Source organism: Triplophysa dalaica, chromosome 11, assembly GCF_015846415.1.
Source record: "Triplophysa dalaica isolate WHDGS20190420 chromosome 11, ASM1584641v1, whole genome shotgun sequence".
Lineage (NCBI taxonomy): Eukaryota > Metazoa > Chordata > Actinopteri > Cypriniformes > Nemacheilidae > Triplophysa > Triplophysa dalaica.
The window spans coordinates 9600139-9610255 of NC_079552.1; the positions used below are offsets into that span (position 1 = coordinate 9600139).

Sequence of the window (10117 nt, forward strand, 5' to 3'; positions counted from 1 at the left end):
TAGTCCCACAGGGACACGGACCTTGTGAGTGAAGTTGGGTACCAGAAGCCTGAAGTGCCGCTTCCATTCGCTGTATCGAGACCCTCGACTCCTTTCTCCCCTGCTGATGAATGATGACCTCCCCTTGGATTTCATCCCATCTGGGAAAAGGACACTCAGACACTTACATAGAGCGATTGTATTGCTCAGAGGTTTCTCTTTCATAGCGCAATGGAATTAATCATGTTTCCTGCTATGTTTTATTTAAGTATCTTTTTTTATTATAATGTAATTGAAGTTGCAGCCTAGTGGCTAGTGTATGTGCTCCGACATATTGAGCAGTGTGCTCACCTGCATCTCATATCTGCCACAATTTCTTACGAGAAATAAAAATAGAAACAAATGAGAGAGTTACATACAGGAGACATACAGTAGGAGTACAGAGCTATAAAATCCGTCTGGATGGCATAACCTAGATAATTTGGTTTGGAAGGAAGTTGATGAAATGTTTGAGTTCATATTGAAATTCCTGACTCGTGGTTGTAGGTGAATATGAGCAGAGTCTGTGAAATTGTTCTGATCTGTTCTAAAACTCTTGAGGAGATGCAAAAGTCTCAATTTGATCTTTAATTAAAGGAACAGTGTGGAGATTTTAGCGGCATGTAGTGGTGAGGTTGGGAATTGCAACAGCTCACTCCATCCCTCCCTTTTGGAGCACTTGACGACTCTAAGATGTCGTCACGTTTTTGCTACTTTGCCGAAGGAGATAATGTATTTATGAAACCCGCTTTGTTGAGCAGTTTGTCCATTTAGGGCTACTCTAGAAACAACATGGAAAATTCCATGCAAGCGGACTCGCGGTGTATGTAGATAGAAATTCTCATACTAAGTTAATAAACGCATAACGCTTCATTAGGTGTAAGGTCTTAATACAAAACTGAAGACAGTTAGGTATATTATCTTGCATTTCTGTTAATAGATCCTCCAAAAAATGACACTTTGGACCTTTAATCTTTACTGTAGAGGCAGAAACATTATGAGGTGTTAAGGACATCTTATTTTTTATCTTTGTTTCCAGTGGGTCATATGGACTGATTCAAGGTGTTTTTATACATACAGCTATTTTATCTTTAGAGTTTATTTAAATATAACAGCACTTATTCAACCTCCACCTCTTAATGACAGAAAAAACTGTCAGGATTAAACGATCTCAGAGAACCACATGACTAATGCAGCCAATTAAATGTCTTTCTGTGGACCAATATTCTTCAGTCTTCTATTTAACACGCCATAGCTGTGATATGTTATCTTCATTGTTCAGTGAAGGGAGATATTAGCATGGAATACAAAGAAGCATGGGTCCTTAGAAGGATTTAGTGCTCACTAAAAGATGTAGGCTGGTATGCAAAGGAAGACTTTTCAATTAAACAGCACAGACAAAGCAGTGTGTTGAGAACAATATGGCTTCAGGAATTCGTTTGGAATTTTGCTTTGTGTGTGCAAATATAACAAAAAATGTGTAACACCAATGTCACATCATCACCCATACAATAGAAAAGACGACTTAATTCCCGACATTCCTGCATCCCAAAGAACAACAAACAGACGGTAATCAGAATATCAAATATTTAGAATGCAATTACATATGATTCAACAACAAATAAGTGAGCATACATGTCAGTCAAATACAAGCAGATGATGCACATTGTTCACCATGAAATAACAGTGTAGCGGTAACTTTGTAAACAAGATGATTACCATGATCAAAAAAACTGAACGTCCCTGACCAGAATTCCAGAAATAGTGTTAGAAAGCTGAACCCTGAACTCAAACATTTTGAGCCGTTGTGCCAATTAAAGAATGCAAGCTAAGATAATACAGCTAATGCTGCTGTCCAATCGTGTATGTGTGTGTGTTCTCCATCTCCCTGCATGCAGCCAGCTTCATTTTTATCTCCTGTTATCACCTGCCGTACACACAGATACTGCGTGCACACAGATATTACGATCCAACCAGAATCAATTCTCCTTCACAGGGGCTGTATAATTGGTCCACTCTCCCGGAGCAGGCCTGTTAAGTACGTTCTTTGCTGAATTATGGATAGCCAGCAAAATGGCTAATAAAATATGAATGGCCGGTTTTTGTAGTCTATGCTCCTCAGTGTGCAGATGTTGGTAGCAAAGACGATGTTCTGCTAATAAAACACCCTGTCAGTGCAGTCCAGGAAATGGCACTAAACTCTTATGAAAACCGTTGGCCATCCATAACATTATATGGCATTATGGAGAAGGCTCTCATCAACACGAGTGCCTGTGCCTATATTTTACCTGCAATCAACGGCAACTGTCTGTGACTGAGAGGCATTTGCCTGTGCTGCTGTGTGATTTATGCTGAGGCGTCGCCGTAAACCGCATCTCCCAGCACGGTCAAAAATTAACAATGCGGCTTAAAATTGCCTAAAGGGAGTAAATAAAACAAGTTACTTGCTTGGCCAGTAACTTATTACTGTAGGGAACACAATAAAACATGATTTATTTTAAAAGACATGCAGATATAACATTTTATGCATCTAACTCAGGGATATTCACCTTTTCTGGATAGGGTGCCTTGGCACTTTGACTGGACAGCCAGAACCTGGACCCCCTGTTACATTTTGTCATTTTTAAATAATTAATATTATTATTAGTAACTTTTAAATATTAATTGCTTGTAGACACCCTGACAAAACCCTACGGCTCTACATTGAAGATCCCTTTCTAACTTAAACCGCAGTCAAAGCCACCATGTTTATCTTGGACGGTGTAAGCTTATTTTTCTCCAGAACACCATGTTGTGACATATGCAATATACCTCGCAATAAACGGCACCAAAAATATGAGGTGCAATATCACTATGGGTCTTCACGCTGTGACAAATGTATGCATCAGAGAGACTGTGCCTACCTCATCACTGTTACAAATAGGCTCTGAAAAAATGAGTAAAGTAATTGAACAGTCAAAGAGACAAAAAATATTTTTTAATAATTCAAAATACAGCACTGTGGCGGGTAAGCAATATTTATAGGCCATATGTTTTTTCAATTCTCTTACTTTTGGGTGCTGCCTTACTGCCATCAAATCCTCATTTCCCATCATGGATTTCAATTGATTTCTGTGTGGTGTTGTTTGTTTTAGATATTTTATTCAGGACATCGTACCTAGTGTGAGCAGCATGCTGAAGAGAACATGATAAAAAAAAGCAGATGGGCTAAGAAATGCTGATATGGAGCTGAAGGATATATCAGAGGGTTGTGCTGCTTTGCCGTCTGCCATGTCAGATGGGAGTGTGTGTCTGGGACTGTCCCTGGAGCCCTGTGGATCCAGAGACACACTCCTCTGATAAGAAGTTAATTAAACAGCCATGGTCAAGCCACAGTCATAGAGCTACAGTATGTGCACTGTGTGACCGAAGTCAAGGTGTGTGTGTGTGTTTGTGTGTTTGCCTAAAAGGGAAAATATGGTATAAATGATAAGACTTCTATGCCTCTAGACACAGAATTGAAATCCCAGAATGGTAGATGGTAGATGGTTGGTGGCTATGAGCAGTGCTGAATGCTAGTGTCTTCTCTCATATCACCCTTGCTAGAGAGACGTTCGCTTTTTATTGCTATATTATAGGTCAAATCTCATTACTATTTTTTGTTGATGCATTCAGACCATTAAGTTAGATTGTAAATGCAACCTTGAAAACCCCAGACACACTTCACTACAAGTTAATGACCCATATTTGAATTAAGTACAGACAATTATAAAACGAATTGATTTGCATAATCCTGGCACACTCCACTTCATAAACTGTAGATTGTACTCTGTTTTAAAGAAACCTAGACTGTAAAAAACTGTCATTTTACAGAATTTTACAGTACAATTTTTAAATAATATATATTTTACAGAACCATACGTTTTTTTACATATACTGTAAAATAATATATATTAGAGAATTATATTGTTTGTTTTACACATTTTTCATATATAATGTAAAAAACTGTAATTTTACAGAATTTTACTGTTTTTGACATATTTTCACACATAATACAAAAAAACTGTAATTTTTCTAAAAACCGTCAAATACAGAAGAAATACAAGAATTAGCAAAATTGACAAGTAAACTGTTTTTACAGGATTTTTTTACAGTGTACTTTATGATGACTTTTACTTCAGTTATTTATAAATATAGGCTGTTTCCCCCACTTCACCTTAACTTTACAGAATTACCTTAAATACTTTTGCATTAATAATATTAACTAACCTTATTAATTTACAATAATGCTAACAAGTTCGTTCTCATCCCAGTTTGATACATCCCAGACATTATTAATAAAATGTTGTATTTTGTTCCACAGACTCCTTTGTTCCCTTGCAGAATCATCACTCTTGGTTGAAACTCAGGACGTAAAAAGGAAATAATAATATTCATTGAACACAGTTAGTGGGAAATGTTCCTGTTCTTTATGACGTTGTCACCCCTTGACTGAGTGTGTCTGAATTCTGCCTGCTGTGCTGATGAACAGTCAGTCGTCTCATTAAGCTCTCAGCTGGATCTAAGGGTTGGCAAAATGTCAAGTCTGATGGGACAAGAGTCATGCCAGTGAGGAAGAGTTTGGTAAGCTTGTTCAGATCTGGGGTCTTTGCTTCTGCATTGTTTTGATTTATAAGCTTTCAGTAAGCAATTACAAGAAATTCCATTCTGATTCAAATGAAAAAGTTTACATAACGTATTAACTGGCCTTATGATGCTATGCTTTATCATTACTATTCTTTTTTACTTTTGGATATTTACTTGCGCCTAACTTTGTGCAAAGTTTTAGTCAGAAAGAGAGTGATTGGCAATTTTGTAATTTGAGAATGTATGCATGCTTCATTATGTAAGCTGTATAATTTCTTTGGCATAGTGATATTTGGTTTGAGTAATGATGTGTTGTATCTAGTGCAGGCTTGGCTCTCCATCACTCTTGCACATATTCAGATAATAGCCCATCTGCTGCCCTAGCGCCCCACAACTGCCTGTCTGACTCATAATGCATACTAAGAGTTATGTCCCAAAGGCTTCCTCGAACCAAATGTATTGGCTAAGAGTGTGGATGCACTGGTATGGTTTTCATTACAGAGGAACTGCTGCTCTCTAGTGGGGAAATGCATGATAACAACTATTGTTGTTGTTTTACCCCCTCTTAATATTTTTGCTTTGATTTTAAAGTCTTTGTTTGTTTGATCTTGTCTGCACTTGGGTTCTCTGTTCCGCACACCGCCATGACATGGACAATGACTACTGGAAGTCATTACTTTATCACCCACCTCTTTTCTTTCTCTCTTGTTTGTTGTTCATATCCTCTCACAGTCCAACATTAAACAGCTTCTGGGGTAATGATAAAACAGCTATAAAATGCTCAGTTTCTCTTGTATGACTGTCAAAGACAAACTCCTCGCGATTTCTTTTTGTAATTCAATAGATGGAGATTGCTTTGTTGCTCTGAATGGGAAGCTTAAAAAGGTCTGATATTAACTTCAAGTTTGAGAAAAAAATCCTCCGAAAAGCATTAAAAAGTTGTTGGGAAATAATAGGTTTAAGGTTTTTCATGCTGAGAACAAGAAAAATACATAGGGACAAATAAATCGGAGAATATAAAAGGGCCAAGGTACGGCAGTTCAATTTTAGCAAGTTTTGGAGTGTACGGAGCAAACAAACATACAGCAGTCTAGTTTAAAAAAACTTTATCCATGGTCAATCCACCGCCGCCACGTTACAGGTAATCCAGTGTGTTTCCACAGTGAGACCTAGTGCATGTCAATGAAGAAACCAGAAACATGTTGAGTACAAATACAGAGCATTTGATTGTCAGAGCAACTTCTCAAATGTTCAACGGTGCGCCTCTGGTCCATTTAACACTTTTCCAAGAAGTTCAATGACAGTGGTCCACTAGACCTCAACAAAAACAAAATCCTTGAATTCATAGCCAATGAGGACCTTCTCAGCGTGGGTGTGACACCAGGACCTAAAAGAAAACTTTAATAAACTTGAAAACGTTGCCCTCAAGTATTAGAGGAACCAAGAGCTTAATTGCTTAATTGGAAAACAGATTCATAACTGCTTGGAGCCTTTTTTTACTTCAGAAGACATAACATTTGTGCTTGTGATTGGCTCTTGTTACATGAATTGAACCTAAACTAACTAAATTCTGTTGATCCAACTAAGCAAATAATTTAAAATAAAATAAGTTGTGCCTAACATTTAATTATATTGGTAACTATTCTTTTTTTGAGAGAAGAATTAAAACCTTACGTTAAGTTAATAAAATTGCCTGTAGGCCAACTATCAAAATTTTTTATTCATTTAAAAGTAAACTTGGATCTAGTTTAAAAGTCATGCTTTTGGCCAAACCATAATTATGATTGAAGATAAGCTAATATGCTTACAACAAATTGTAAGCCAATTTGTGCATGCCTTTATTTCAGAATTACATTCAGCCACAGTTTGGGTTCTAAATCACAACATTAGCCTGCAGTATTTATTAGTCTACAGTGTGTTTGTAAGTAGTAAATAAAACTAGCTACATTATTACCATTAGGTTTAATAACTGTTGTAATTTCAATTTAGACCCATTTAGAACTTTTCAGATCTTCACTTGCTACTTTCTATTATTCATAAATAATTGGAAGAAATCGCATTTACCTCTTCATATAACTCAAGGCTGTAAGTGTATCACCATCTGCAAAGAAAACGACTTCTTTATCTTCGGAGGTGAGATGTCCTTTACAGCCCGGGGAGCGCCGCGTTCCAGTGTTCTGTACCCATTTGCATCCCACCACCCCTGAACATTTTCAGGGCGGACACATTTAGATGCGTGTACCGCAGCCTCGATCATGCGAGATACCGCGAGACCAACTCCGTTTGAGAGGTCAAGTCTTCCACCTCGATCCGGTGAAACTGCGGGACCTGGCGAAACGTGTTGGCCAGGCGAGTGAGCTCTGCTTTCCTTCGTTTTCCAGCAGAAAGAAATATAAGTCCTTCGTGTTGTGAATAAATGGTTGTTTAATATCGATGTTTATAATTTCGACTTCAAACTAATTTTTGATTCCACCCCTTCCGCTTCATGCGCACTGCTTGGCAAAGAGCAGAGAGACGGATGGTGGTTTATTCACTTCTTAGTGACTATAATGATACTAATATTATTTATTTAACAATATTTGATCATTTGAATTCACTTTAAGTGTAAAACCAAATGTTTGTTATAGAGGTCTAGATCAGTGGTTCTCAACAGAGGGTCCGTGGCCCGCAAGTGGGCTAGGCTTACTTGTAAGGGGGCTTCAAAATGAGCATTGAAATAGGCAAAAATACATTTCTTATTACGTGGCCATTTTTATAATTAAAAATAAGCGTTTTTAATAGTTTGATGAATTATTGCTAATTACTATAAAATTTAAAGTATGCCTAGTATAAACTTTTCAAGGATTGCCATTTGTTAATGCCATCTTATTTGACATAAGCATATGATATTTGCACAAAGCATCAACCTATTTTATTCAATATTGTTTAGGTGACTGTTAAACTAATAAACATTTGAACTGGTATTTCCAAAATTGCCAGTCGGAATTTGGTAATTATAATATTTTGTGTTTTGTGTTGTTGCTGAGGGAAAAATACATATTTTAGGCAAACAGTTGCCTATTTTTCATCATGTAACATTTAATAAGTAACATTAAAGACTGTTTTCAGGGGGTTTGGCGAGGGTAAATGCAGTCTTCCTTCTTTTTTGTCCTGGGCTGATCACATGGCTGATGAAACACATGTTAATGCTCAGTTGTTCACACATATGGTTCTTTAATGCGTTTGCATTGTACTAAAATGTGTTCATTATTTGGCATATGCGGCATAAAACAGGTAGCCTGGTGCATCCCAAATTTTTCAACTTTAGAAAAATGTGTTTTTGAGGAGGTGGTGAAGTGCACAATTGGCCCCTGTAGCGCGGCCAAAGCTTTTGTCCTTTTTTCCATACATTACTTTTACTTTTATACTTTAAGTAGTTTTGAAACCAGTACTTTGATACTTCAACTTCTACAGAAGTCTTTTCAAACCATTCGCATCTATACTTCTACTTAAGTAAGGAATGTAAATACTTTTGACACATCTGCTCAGCAGTAGCAAAATATTAAACAGGATTAGATAAACAGGAAAGGTTGCATGATTGTGTTGACTATGTATGGCTCTCTGTAGCTCTTGAATTTCTTACCACTTGATGGAGAAAATATAAAACATGGTTTAAATCGATGTGTAAAATCTGACCCTCACTGAAAAAAGACATGCAGATTTATTCCAATCCAGTGGTTTTGACCTTTTTCCTTCCAGGGTGCCTTGGTAAATGGACTGCATATTGAAAAGCCATTTTATGAATTATACGATTTTATATTGGAGGGAAAATGAATATTGCAACCTTGTGTTTTTTATTTCAGATCGAACGATAGACCAGGCACCCTGCCAAAGCCCAACAGACTACCAATGGCTATTGGACATTCTCTAGAAGAACTTCGAACTTTCATCGTGTTATTCCATGTTAATCCTTGATAAGTAAAAAGCAGATTTTTTCCACACATCGTGTGGTGATACGAGCAATTCATCTTGCAATTGAGATCTTTCCACCAAAACAAAAATGTGGATAGCAAGGATCAAGCACAAAGGGTCATTATTGGCAGATTGTCATTCCAAGAACTCCTATCAGTCACACTCACCTGCAGTTCTTATCCCGTTGTCAAATAAAATCACTGTCTGGTTTTTAACCTCTTTCTCATAGTCTACTTCCTGTTAAAATTATGTTGTGACAAATGTACAGTATGCTTCACAAAGAGCAAAATGATTATTTAATCACAGATGGGTGTGTTTGGAGCTGTCCCAGGAACCCGGTGAATCCACAGCGCACGCCGCTGATAATAGGTTTATTACACAGCTACTATCAAACCTAAATGGGTTCAGTACAAACTTTAGAGCAATTTAAATTCTTTAAAATGCCACTGTATGAAAATTGTTTTACTGATGATCTGCTGTGTGCTGCATTGACATAAGTATCGTATCTGTAGCCGCCTGATGTGACCCAGTCTGTGAAATATGGGCAACATATTTGAAACTGGAAATCATCTATGGAGTAATGGTTTCTTGCAGTGTTTATGCCTTCATAAAATCTAATATCACCATGGAGACCCTCTAGCTCTTGTTTCTGTCATGTAACTTCCATCAGTCAAAGACTTTTGCTCCCAAAGATTTAAGCTCACTTCAGCAGGTCCTTCATGCTGACTCAGGAGCATGCACGCTCCTGCCTTTTTTTATGGATGGGGTGACTAAGTCATTACTTTACGCCCACCTTTTTTTTTCTCTCTTGCTTGCTGCTTTGTTCCTATCCTCACAAAGCCTGGCATTATACAGCTTCTGGTGTAATGAGAAAACAGCCATAAAATGCTCAATGGCTCCCAAAAGTGGCAGCCAAGCTGTTTGCTTCGTGTGACTGTCAAAGTGAACCACCTTGTGATGTTTTTCTTCTTAATTCAATAGATGCAGATTTCTGTGTTGCTCCGGATGGGAAGCTTGAAAAGGTTTAATACACTACAAGTTCCAAGTAAAGGTCTTCAAAAAAAGCTTTTAGAAGTTGCTAAAAATACATAATATTTTACTGTTTCAATGCATTGGCAATTTCACGAGTTCACCTTCCCAGATAAGCAGCTAGGTTGTAGGATGAATTGGTAAACATAGGTATGAAGGTTATGCGTATTTGGCTTGCTGTGCTAGGAGTGGGCTCCGAGCTCATCGGGCCTATCTGAACCCGAAGCACTCTACCCTGGTTAGGGCAAGTGCGCCGCACTCGGAACCGGCTCGAGCCCAGAACACAACCCAACGGGGGTCCTGCGGGACTAAGAGGAAAATGAGAGGAGCTGAGGTGGAGGAGGGATGTTGAACTTGCAAGAAGCATCAGACTGCTTGTCTATTTATGATGGAGCTTGCTTGAGCTGATTGGTTAAATGCTGTGATTGCTGATGCTGCACCAGCCGAGATGATTGTGATGAGGTCACATGCTCGAGCTATATTTGATTGCTGATGATATACAGGCGGGCTGATT

At 37.9% G+C, this 10117-nt stretch overlaps 1 long non-coding RNA gene across 1 annotated transcript in view; it reads left to right on the forward strand.

Moving 5' to 3' along the window:
• The window catches only part of LOC130432109 (uncharacterized), a 12686-nt gene extending 3618 nt beyond the window's left edge, over nucleotides 1–9068 (forward strand). Inside the window, exon 3 of the long non-coding RNA XR_008908420.1 lies at nucleotides 8466–9068. This is a non-coding gene — a long non-coding RNA (uncharacterized LOC130432109). The remainder of the gene's footprint in view (nucleotides 1–8465) is intronic.
• Nucleotides 9069–10117: the final 1049 nt, after the last annotated feature.